Genomic DNA, 11,738 nt, shown 5'->3' on the forward strand with positions numbered 1-11,738 from the left:
CTACCTTGTTACAAAAAATCTATTTATAGAATGATTTGATCAACTTAATGGAATCTATGTATGCATAAAAGATTAATTTACGCATTTAGTACTAAAATATGTGGACCACGGAAAATTTCTTTTTTGAAAACTACTTTTGTTTAGCTTTTATTTTTATAATTTAGATGCAGGAATATCTTCTTCGATTTAAATATTCAGCCTCCAGCGAAATCTATATAGTATTTTATTTTTATTTTTTTGACCAAAAAAGGGCAACTCTATTCACCCCCTCTTCGGCTTGATACACACCATTTATTTTTGATTGACTAAAATAACCGTACATGTTAGGAAACAACATCAATCACCCATTCGCCCTAGTTTTATCTTTCCCATCGCTATTCTTCACCTTCTATTTTTATCTCTAACTAACTAAAATATCCTTCTACTTTGCACAGTGATGAATCATTAATTAAGCATATTTTTTCTCCCTCATGTTTTGTTTCCCATTACCGCCACTTCTTCTCCCATCTTCTTTTTAAATTATGACCTATTAAATTTTGTAATATTCTAAGTTTGTAACTTTAGTCCATAAAATCTAACTTTGCTTTTACCTACCTCATCTTGCTCCACTTGTTGCCTTACCAGATGCCCGGCAGGGCATTCTTTACGGAGAAAATTTTCCCCATCCGGGATAGGGCCTCGTGTTGTCCCATTGTCATATAAATGAATAGAAATGTTACATAAAAGAATCAACATCAAAGCAAAGTAGTATTTTACATATGGCCTGAAGAATAGGAATAAGGTGACTTTGCCCCAATTTGATGAATTGGGGTTAAAGTTCTTCGAGAACACTCTGAAATTTTGCCCAATTTCTTTAATTTGGGGCAAACAAATCTGTAATGACATCATGTAGAGACTTGTTTGTTGACTTCCTCTTGCTGGGGTTGAATGTTATATAATAAATTAATGTCACGTCAAAAATTCAGCAGGACAAATCGTCGATGGCGCTCAAGTAAATAATTTTTAACAAATGTAGCACTCGAGTGATCGCTCGAAAAGTTTTGGCATTGAAGTAAGTGCTGCTGTAAATTAATCTAAATTCCATAGTTGGAATTTCGTCAAGATATTTCATATCAGGATACCTTCTTTTGGGTTTTTTTTTTATTGTCATACATATTTTTTTGTGATGTCGTCAAGTTAGGATAAACAGATCAATCCATCAAAAGAAAATACAAAAACTAAATAGTAATTAGAGGTTTACTTTCCTCAAAATTTCGACTTCACTTTTATTTAAGTGTTCAGGCGATAATATAGTTACGTTGATATAAGTATGACTGATGTATGCATTAATATAAGTATTCAGTCGATAATATAGTCACACTATCTTTCATCATTTCCAATCTGCAGTTCAATGCACGCTGTTTTGATTCTCATGGGGACAGGATACCTGCAGAACCTGTATAAAACAAAAAGAAATCCCATAACCATGATTAGGATAATGAAGGCTACCGTAAATAGGGCCCCCAGCTCCGAAATACTGAGGTCGTTGCCAACTGGCCTTCCACCCATGTTAAATGCAGCGAAAGGGACCGAGGAGCTGTTCGGCGCGAATGCCGCGGCAGCAGCGACTGTGGCCGAGGCGGTGGCGACGGCGGCGGAGGGGGCGGCGACGGCGGCGGCGGCGGCGGCGGCGGCGGAAGCGGCAGCAGCAGCGGAGGGGACGGTGGCGGTGGTGGTGGTGGAAGCGGCGGCGGTGGCGGAGGGGACGGCGGCGGCGGCGGCGACGGCAGGGGAGGGGGAAGTGCTGGCGAAGGTAGAAGCGGAGGCGGGGGTGATGGGGACGGAGGGGGCGGTGACGGCGATGGTGGCGGCGGAGGCCGAGGGGACGGTGCCGGCGGGGACGACGGGGGAGGGGGCGGCGGCGGCGAGAGAAACGGTAATCAAAAGCAAGAAAGCAGCCATGGTTATCTGTCTTCTGCAGGATGATAATGGTTATAGGGCAGAGGGAGATGGGGCAGCCGGCGAGCTTTCACGGGCAGAGGGAGATGGGGCAGGCCGCGAGCGTTCACACGAAAGCGCCATTTTTGGTTAACGAACAAGTATTGGACGGAAAGTTTCGTTTCCTTTCAATTACACGGATGTAGTGGGGATAGCGGTGGGTCGTCGAGGAACGCCCCGCGTCAGAAAGCTGTCATCATGTCTGGAGTGCGTAAAAAAAGGTGTTGCCCTGTTTTGATCATACTGCGGTTCTACGTAACTGGCAGAGGCATTCTCAAAAAAACATAACACTTCTGGAGCACGTGAAAAAAGGCGCTGCCTGTTTTGATCATACCGCGGTTCTACGTAACTGGCAGAGCCATTCTCAAAAAAACATAACACTTCTGGAAAAAGGTGCTGCCTGTTTTCGATCGTACTGCGGTTCTACGTAACTGGCAGAGCGATTCTCAAAAAAACATAACACTCCGATCATATTGCGGTCCCACGCATTGCGGCGGTAAAAAAAAAAAGGAGCCGAAGGGTAAAATTGGGCTTAATCGCGAGGCCCACGCTTCGGTCCTGCACTCGTGTATACGGGATGTGCGAACGCACGCCCAAGTCTCAGGTGTCGGATTTGCACCCCCTGCGCCTGCGCGCGAGGCATAATATTTGTGCCATGATAATTATCACTTCAAATGAGTGTAACTGTATATAAAGTACTCCATAGCCTTCTTTCTTTTCCAATGTGGGACTAGTGTTTTTCCACTTCCCATTTCCAACTCAAGGATGTTCTTTGAGCATCAATTTTTCATTCATTCACCCATCAATTTATCCCATATTTTCAACATGTGGCACCAAAGACTCGCCCATTGAACATTACCTATCGCAAGATGATGCAGTACGTAGTCCAATTTTCTCTTGAGTTCCGTTGGAGCTGTTAGTATTCGTATAAAAAGTATGAGAGACCAAATGTTAGAAACATTTTACCTGACGATAGGTGAAAATAGAAATTGTTCCTTCCACGACTTTTGCCATCCCTTGGTCAATATGGAACCCGCTGAAACATCATTGTGTTCCTGCATGTTTGAAATTGGTATCTGTGGTAACTGTAGGAATGTTGCATTTGCCTTTCAGCTTACGAGGACGGGTCGATCTGAGGGAACTTCCGTGCGGTCATCATTTTCATTGTACCTGTGTAGATAAATGGCCATACGTAAATGCTACCTGCCCGCTATGCAAGCATAACAACTTGAAGAGTACCAACAACGGAACGGAGGAAGTATAGAAGGCCCAAGTGCCTGGCACAAACTACATATTCCTGAACTTCTAGTTCAAGAGAATTCGAGTTTCAGAGCATGTTGAAGGACAAGCTGTGGGCTGTAGTTGTAATAGCAGCGTCCTATGTGTTCTGTCTGTCCTAGTATGTACGTTTTCAACCTCTCCTTCTTTGTACATGTTCATGTCTGGATTTTACCGAGTCTGATGATTCAAGAGACCACCTGAAACGTGAAGAATGAGGTGTTGGTTACCTTTCTTTGTCAGGCCAACAACGTGATTTAATATGTTATGATAGTGACAACAACATAAGATTGCTTTCCATCTAGTTATGCGTGTGCGTACGCATTTTTTGAGTGTGTAACCTGAGAAGTACAACTCTTTGAGGAAAAAAATCTTCTTTATCGATTTCATTTGATTTTAAGTTGGTGTTTTACAACTGTTTCTGGGCATGATAATATGCCTAACACAGCCTGGAGAAGATCAGGACATAGTGGCCAATTTGTGATGAAACTAAAGAGATGTCGGGTAGCAGAATGACGTTATTGCAGTCGAGCGAGAGGCAAAAGCAACAACTAAAAGTGGCCATTGGCATTCAAAAAGCTCTCAAACAGCTCTCTGTGCACTGTTTTGAATCCTTTCACTGATCCGTAAACTCGGTTTATATCTCAGGATTACTTAGCGAGTTCGAGCCTTTCGGTGTTAGAACTCGGAAGTGGATTAAGCCAAATAGGCCGCCGAGCTACCGTATTTGCTCACGTATTCGCTCTATTTCTTAGAACTCTTTTTCTCTCTCTTATTTCTATATCTAAGTCCATTTCACTTATTAGACACCTACGGAATCTAAACCGTAGATGTTCAATTGTTTTCGTATGAAATATTGCTAACCGCGATATGGGGATCAAACCTGGGCCACAACGCTTTGAGCACTATGTCAGAGCCTCAGAGGTTGTTAACATGACATGTTTTCCTAAATCAATTATAATGTCGCTCGAAATTTGTTTGAAGTTGCAAATGGGCGAAGCTGGTTCTCGGGTCCAAAAACCAGTCGGTTCGGTTTTAGGCCGGTTCAATTCCCAATTTCAGGTACCGGGAAGCAACGCTGATATGATACTTTACAAATTCTTATTCTGAAACCTAGCCGCTCCGGAAACGACCACCCATATTTTAAATTTTTCCCCCTTTTGGCACGAGAACTTACTAATTTTTTTAATCAACGGCATGCATTGGACTCTTTGAATACCCGAATATCGTACAAACTGTGGTGTTTTGCCGTCACAAACACCGAATAATTACCGGAGACAAACAGCGTTACCTTTTACATGCATGTATAAAATATTTAGACCATACAAATACTTTCTAAAAGTACAAACAAATTATTAGTTTAAAATATGGTTCTTGAGCCCGTGAGCCGGTATGACTGTGATCTCGACGGAAATTGGGTGTGATATTCCGAATTTCGGCCCATTTTTTGGATTTATAAAACGTGTAATTCGTCAATGTGCTTATAGTAAAATCTCGTCCGGGAACTGATCACTCTTGGTTATTATTTTTTTTTAAATTGAGATTTCGCTAGAATCGCACTCGATCGAATTTGGCCGTTATTTAGAGCCCAAATTTTGGTGTCGAATTTCTCGGAGTTCCGGGATGAATTAAATCGGACGGTGTCGATATTATTGTGGCCAGCCTCAAAATTGCCCAGATTAATCGGAAAGTGAAAATTTCAACCGGGTGCGAATTTTGACTAGTAAACCTCCCTTTGGGTTTATTTTATTTAGTGTCCGTTGATTTTTTCTTGGTTTATAATTAGAATTTTTAGTGAGCCATTAGATCGTTTTCGGATTCAACTGTGGACCGTTGGATCGCGATCATTACATCTCTCTTTCTCTTCCTTTCCCCATTTTCTCGGCTGACCTCCACCCACTCCCACCAACCCTATCATTTCCTCCCTTCTTCTTTTTCTTTTTTCTTCTTTTTCTTTTCTTTTCTTCTCTTCTTCTTATCCTTCGCTGGTCTTGCTTCTGCCCGGCGTCCGCTTCTTCTCGGCTTCACCTTGCTGCTCACCAACCGGACCGTTTCCGCCTGAGCCAGCCGCCGCCGTCACACCCCCACAACCCCAGCTCCTCCCTACTTGAGCAGCGCCGCCCACAACCCCCGTTCCGGCCGTTTTCCCCCAGCTAGGCGCGAGTTGTGCCCCTCGCCGGACCAGCCGTTGTCCATCCCCGCTGCACGCCGCCCTTCTCACCGTGAACCACCGCCGTCCCAGCTCTCCCCCTAGCCGAGCGGGACCGCCCCTAGCTGCCCCGAACCTCCCGTCGCTGGTTCACCCAAGCTGCGCTCGAGAAGCGCCTCTCGCCGGCCACACCCGCCGTCCGTCTCCGCCGCTCACCGCCGCTGTCCAGCAACCCCAGCCACCGCCATCAGCTGCCATTACCGCCTGGAACAGCCCCAGGCCGCGCCGGAGCAGCCCCACAGTAGCCGCTTCTTCGTCGCTTCCATTTGCCACCGTTCGTCGTCCGTCCGCCGGCCTCCGAGCCCAAGCCGGAAACCACCACGGACCACTCTCGTCGCAGTCATCCTCTTGTAGTCGCCGTAGTTAGACGAGTAAATTAACCCCTAATCCCTCGTTTAGGATGTTAAACTTACTTAGAGTAGTTTAATTTATGTTTAGATTAGGTTAATGATTGGTTTAGTAATTTAATTTAGGGAAAAAATCACCAAAAACTCTAAACTTTACCATCTGTGACACATTTACCCCAAACTTTTTTTTGTGACACAAAAAGCACAGAATTTTCTTATTTGTGCATTTTACGATATCGTAGCATAGGATATTTTAGTCTTTTCCCTTTTTCTATTTTTTTCTGTTTTTTTCTTTTTCCGCCAAAGTGCCCTCGGCGTGAGAGTCTCACGCGACCTCGCCGGCCTGCAGCGAGGTCTCGAGCGACCTCGTCGGCGCGGGAGGCCCTCGCCGGCGTTGGGCGAGCGGCCACTCGCCCGCCGCGGCCGGGCGAGGACCCTCGCCCCCCCGAGGCGAGGCGCCCTCGCCGGCGTTGGGCGAGGCGGCCCTCGCCTCGGCGGAGTCGGGCGAGGGACCTCGCCCGCCCGGGCGAGGTGAAGGCCGCCTCGCACAGGCGGGCGGGGCGCTCGCGGCGTCGGGCGGGTCGCCTCCCGGATGCGCGAGGGCCGCCTCGCTCGACACGGTGAGGGCCCCCTTGCCCGAGATCGGCGAGGCGGCCCTCGCCGCGTCGGGTGTCGCCCTGCACTGAGAGCGAGGCGGCCACCACGCCGCCCTCGCCCCTCGCCGGCGTCGCGAGGCGCCACCGCTCGCCCGGGCGAGGCGACCTCGCCGGCATCGCGAGGGCCGCCAGCCGGACGCGAGGGCCACCAGCCGGCGTCAGCGAGGGCGGCCTGCTCGCCCAGTCCGTGAGAGACCCATACCGCGTCGAGGCGAGGTCGCCTCGCCGGCTCCCAGCGGCCTCACTTTGGGGCGGGCGGGCTCTCGCCGGCCGTGAGGCGGCCTACGCACGCCTAGGCGAGCGGCAGCGCCTCGCTGGGCGGGGCGAGGGTCCTCCCCGAGCTCCGGTGGGCGGGGGGCGCCTCGACGCAGGCGAGGGCAGCCCTCGCTTTGGGGCGGGCGGAGTGTCACTTCACCCGAACCGTGAGGCGGGGCGCCTTCGCCCGGTGAGCGGTAGCTCCTCACTTGCGCCGGCGAGGTCGCCGGAGACCTCGCCGGCGAGGGCAGCCCTGCCGGAATAAAGAAAAAAAAACAGAAAAAAATAGAAAAAGGGAAAAAGACTAAAATACCCTAGGCTACAGTATATTGGGGTAAATGTGTCACAAATAGCAAAGTTTGGGGTTTTTGGTGTCACAAAAAAAAGTTTGGGGTAAATGTGTCACATAGGGCAAAGTTTGAGGTTTTTGGTGATTTTTTCCCTTTAATTTATAAGTTAATGTTAGATTATTTGATAACCATGGAGGATAGGTTATCGTGCTATTTATAGGTTATCATTGGTTGTGGTGATAGGTTATTGCAAATTTGGTGATAAATTATCGACTATTTTATTATTATTATTATTATTATTATTATTATTATTTATTTTATTAAATAAATTGATTTTCGGAATTAAATATTATTATTTTATTTAAAAATATTTTAATTCCGAAAATTAAATATTAATATTTCGAATTATTTTTAATACCGAATTGTGATCGTTTATGTTTGGATGGTGATTCCGAAGTTGGATTTCACTGTATAAATTAGTGTATTTAGCTAAGTGATTTGATTGATTATTTTCGGAATTAAGTATTGTTTTATTATTAAATAATAAATTTCGAATTTAAATATTAATATTTTATTATTAAAATAAATCATTTCCGAAATTAAATATTAATAATTTCGGATAATTTCTAACGTCAAGTTGTGATTTTTATGCTTGAATTGTGATGCTTAGGCTATGTTTTTCCGTGAAAATTAGTTGGTATAGCTAAATGATTTTTATAACTATTTTCATTAAATGATTTCGAGTTTTCGAAAATGAATATTTGTCATCGCTATGTCTACAAAATGAATTTGATATCTTGAGAAAGAAAGCATTTTTGAAATGAGATTTACTTATTGATTAACTGTTTGCATGTGTGACCACTTGATTTGTTATGCGGCATTGTGTGAGCACTATTCATGGACGCATGGGCTAATTGAAAAGATAATAATTGGCCGGAATGCTTGTGTGCTTGTGTGGTCACACGTCGGAGCCGTCTTGCTGTAGATCGCTTGACGATGCCTGATTTATCGGGGTCTTGCTGTAGATCGCTTGACAATACTCGATTTATCGGATGCCTGGAGATTATCTGGATTGCCGATACTCCGGATGCCTTGTCGCGGCCCGAGGCCGGACTCGACGCTCCTTACGGGATACCATCTTACTGTAGATCGTTTGATGTTGCCGTATTGGAATGCCGCCTTACTGTAGATCGTTTGATATAGCCGTGCCCAACGAGGCGGAACGGAGCTCGGTTATGCCGGAAGACTGCCATCTTGCTGCAGATCGCTTGATGTGTAGTGGCCCCAAGGGAGCGTAATAACTGGAATACGTGTGATGCATAGTACATGATTATGTGATAGAAACTGCTAGGCATGGTATGGGACGTGCCCAAGTGGATTCTGTCTTATAATCGAGACACGCGCGCCTGTGATGCTTTGATGTATGGGAAATCTATTTAAATGCTTCGAGTACGTGACATGTTCATTTCATCAACGAGTGTACCAAGATGAGGTAAGGATGCCTGTGATTGTTTAATAATGTTGTTGTTGATGTTGTATTGCCTGGTTAGGAACCCCCGTGCGAGTTGGCTTTCTAAACGGGGCTTAGGCCATTAACTTATTGAGATTTTATCTCATTTGTTGTTGTTAAACCTTTTTCAGGACCTTAGCATGTCGTTGCTTCCTATGCGGTTTGGAGTACCGCAGTTTTTGGTTGGTCTTTGAGGGTTAAGCCTGGAAGCTAATCTTTTGGATGGAGTAGATTAACCCTAGCCTTTATCTTTTACTGGCTTTTTGTGGAAACACTCGAAGTGGGCTTGTAAGTATGTTCACAGGGTTAATCAAGTGAAAATCAAAATAGCATTGTTTGACTGTTGTGATTTATTTTCCTAACTATTCCTATTTATTGTTGTTGTCCGGGGATTATTTTGATCGTTTCCGCTTGCGTAATTCAAAGATAAAAAGAAAAGGGGTCGGCGACGAGTCCTGGGTCGTCGCATATTAACGATCATAGCGGGATGTTGCGTGTCCGTAGGGTTCGGGGAGTGACATTGGGCGAGTCTGAATCTTGTTGCTCGTTATGTGGAGGCAGATCTCGATTCAAAGCTAGACTTTTGAGGGTGTTTCAAGGGGAACTGGGGAGTGAAGTGGGTGGAGAAGAGATTGACCGTGGAGGAGCGAGGACGAAGGTGAAGGATGATGATTCTTGAAAGTTAGATCAGATGGTGGATGGGCTTGGGGGGGTTTTGGAGTGGTATCTGACGGTGATTTGACGTGAAACTTGGACAATGCACGCCTGACGAAAATAAATAATAGAATCTCCACTTGGCGTGAGGTGGGTGGTGTTATTATCCATCCACGGCAATCTCCATGCTTGTTATCGTTACGTCCTGCCACGCGTTCGATTTAGGCATTTCCAATTTAAAATTTAGAAGAAATTTACGAAGAACTTACTCAATATGTCCTAATTACGTAATTTTGGAAGAGCTTAAATTTTTCGGAGGATGCGATGACCCCACCCCCTACATTTAGTCCAAGCATTTAATTTCGGTCTCAATTCTTGAAAATCTATCTCGTCACTAATATGCGTTTATTGCATTAAAATGTCCTACATGGAAAGGATTATAACTACAAAAAGGATACCCATTTTTGTATTTGCTCGGGTGAACTGTCTTTCTTTGTTTGTTTTTGCCATACTTGATTTCCAGGCTAATCTCTCTTCTCTTCTTGTATACAATTCACTTTATTTCAAAAAAGGGCAACTGTTAATATCTAAATTTTAGAGGTATCAATGAGTCGGGTTTTCATGATACCTGACCCGACCCGAAATATTGAACATTTATGCTTGGCCCGACCCGAGCCAAGACCCAAACAAAATATAGCCACACAATTGGGTAGGGTTAGGTCAGGCCGGGTATCGTGTTTCGGATTTTTATTTTAAATTAAGATTAAGTTACACATGTTTTTCAATAATCGCTTAGGAGTCCCACATCTCCAAAGACCGCGAAGATTCATAATGCGACATACCTCAAATGTTTTTTAATTTTGGTGATTTAATTGATGTTGTCTTGCCAATTGTCATTCATTTTCTTTTCCTTTTTTGTACCTAAATCAAAAAGAATTTATACTTCTGGTCGATGGAAGAACAGTTGAGACAAAACCAAATCATTCCAAAGAACGCATGCTAGTGGCATCCGGCATTGAAGAAAGGGAAGAGCTAAATATCAACAAAGGCATAGGCACTTCATGAGGAAACTTGCGCTGGACAGTTTTTAGTCAAACAGACTAGTAAACTCAGTCCAAGCAAATCCCAGACTTGCATATGTGAGGTGGATCAATGAAAGCTCAAGCATCAGAAAAACTGCAGAATTAGAGTCAAGTGACATGCACATGTCATGATGTTATAGTCGCCTTGCTGCCCCTAGCAACATACTCCTAGCAATGGCACGCCCTGATTTCACCGAGGCCGCTGCACGATATATGCAGAAAAACAGATGCAAAACTCAAAAACATGATATAATCTCAAGCACAAGAGCGCAATGTAAACAACACAAATTTGGGACCATCCTAAGTGACTCACTCATAAACTTTCCACTCGTGAGGAGTGTAACCTTCGGGGTGTCTTCGCTCAAATTTTAACACCACCTGGAAAGAGGTGCAGTAAACATTTAAGCGACAAAGCATCTATTAACTCTCATTCTAACAAAAGTGAACAGTATAATAAGAGCACCAAGGCCATACCAGTTTGGACCCCTTTGAAGTCGAAGGACCAACGGGTCAAACGGCATGAACTTGTCCAAAACTTCCCCTCCCTGGTCGTACGTCCTTCTATTCGGTAAATTGGAGAATCACCAATCTGAACCCGAGAAAAAGAAATTTTTCAGTGCTTAACATTCACGGTGTAGATGAAACTTACTCGTCGAGATCGTTGAACAGACCGCATTCGGACAGAAAGCATCGAAACTTGTCGGTAACACATTCTTGACAGAAAAATGCCGTTGATTCGGTTGAGGCTGAATGCTTAACAGAAAAATAAGTGATTTAACGGCTATTTCAAGAATATATATATATATAAAATCGTCCCACCAGCGATTTAATTTGTTTTATCAGGCTTAGTTTAGTGGTTCTCTTTTACAATTATTACCCTTTTATTTGGATTTTGATTTGAGAATGGATATTTGACTCTACGTTGCATTAGCATTTTGTCTCGCGTTGATCAGAAAACAAAGAATTGACAATCATCATTCTTATTTTTGACATGATAACATTTTGTACTCTCTTTACGCAGGGGAAAATTGTCAAATCAGTCCTAAACCTATTGTACGGCGGTCAATTCAGTCCTAAACCTTTTAATTTTGTCAATTCAGTCCTAAACCTTTTAAATTCTTGCCAATTGAGTCCTTCCGGCCAATTTTGGCCGGCCGGCGTTGACGTGGCCGCCGGCCGGCGCCGACCATCCGGTCAACGCTGACGTGGCAATTTTTAAAAAAAATTTTCAATTTTTTAATCTTTTTTTTCTTTTTCTTTTTCTTTTTTTTTTCTGCTGCCTCCCCCTCTGCCCGGTCCGGCGAACGGCGGCCGGCCAGAGGGGAGGGCCGGTGAGGCCTCTGGCAAAGCTCGCCCCGCCGGCCACCGGCAAGGCCTCTGGCGAAGCTCGCCCCGCCGGCCACCGGCGAGGGCGAGCCTCGTCGGCCCCCGGGCCGGGCGAGGCGAGGTCGGCCTCGCCTCGCCGTCGCGACCCAGGCGA

This window comes from Syzygium oleosum, unplaced genomic scaffold (genome assembly GCF_021117445.2).
Source record: "Syzygium oleosum isolate NSW1041296 unplaced genomic scaffold, Sole_v2.1 Sole_v2.15, whole genome shotgun sequence".
Taxonomy (NCBI): domain Eukaryota; kingdom Viridiplantae; phylum Streptophyta; class Magnoliopsida; order Myrtales; family Myrtaceae; genus Syzygium; species Syzygium oleosum.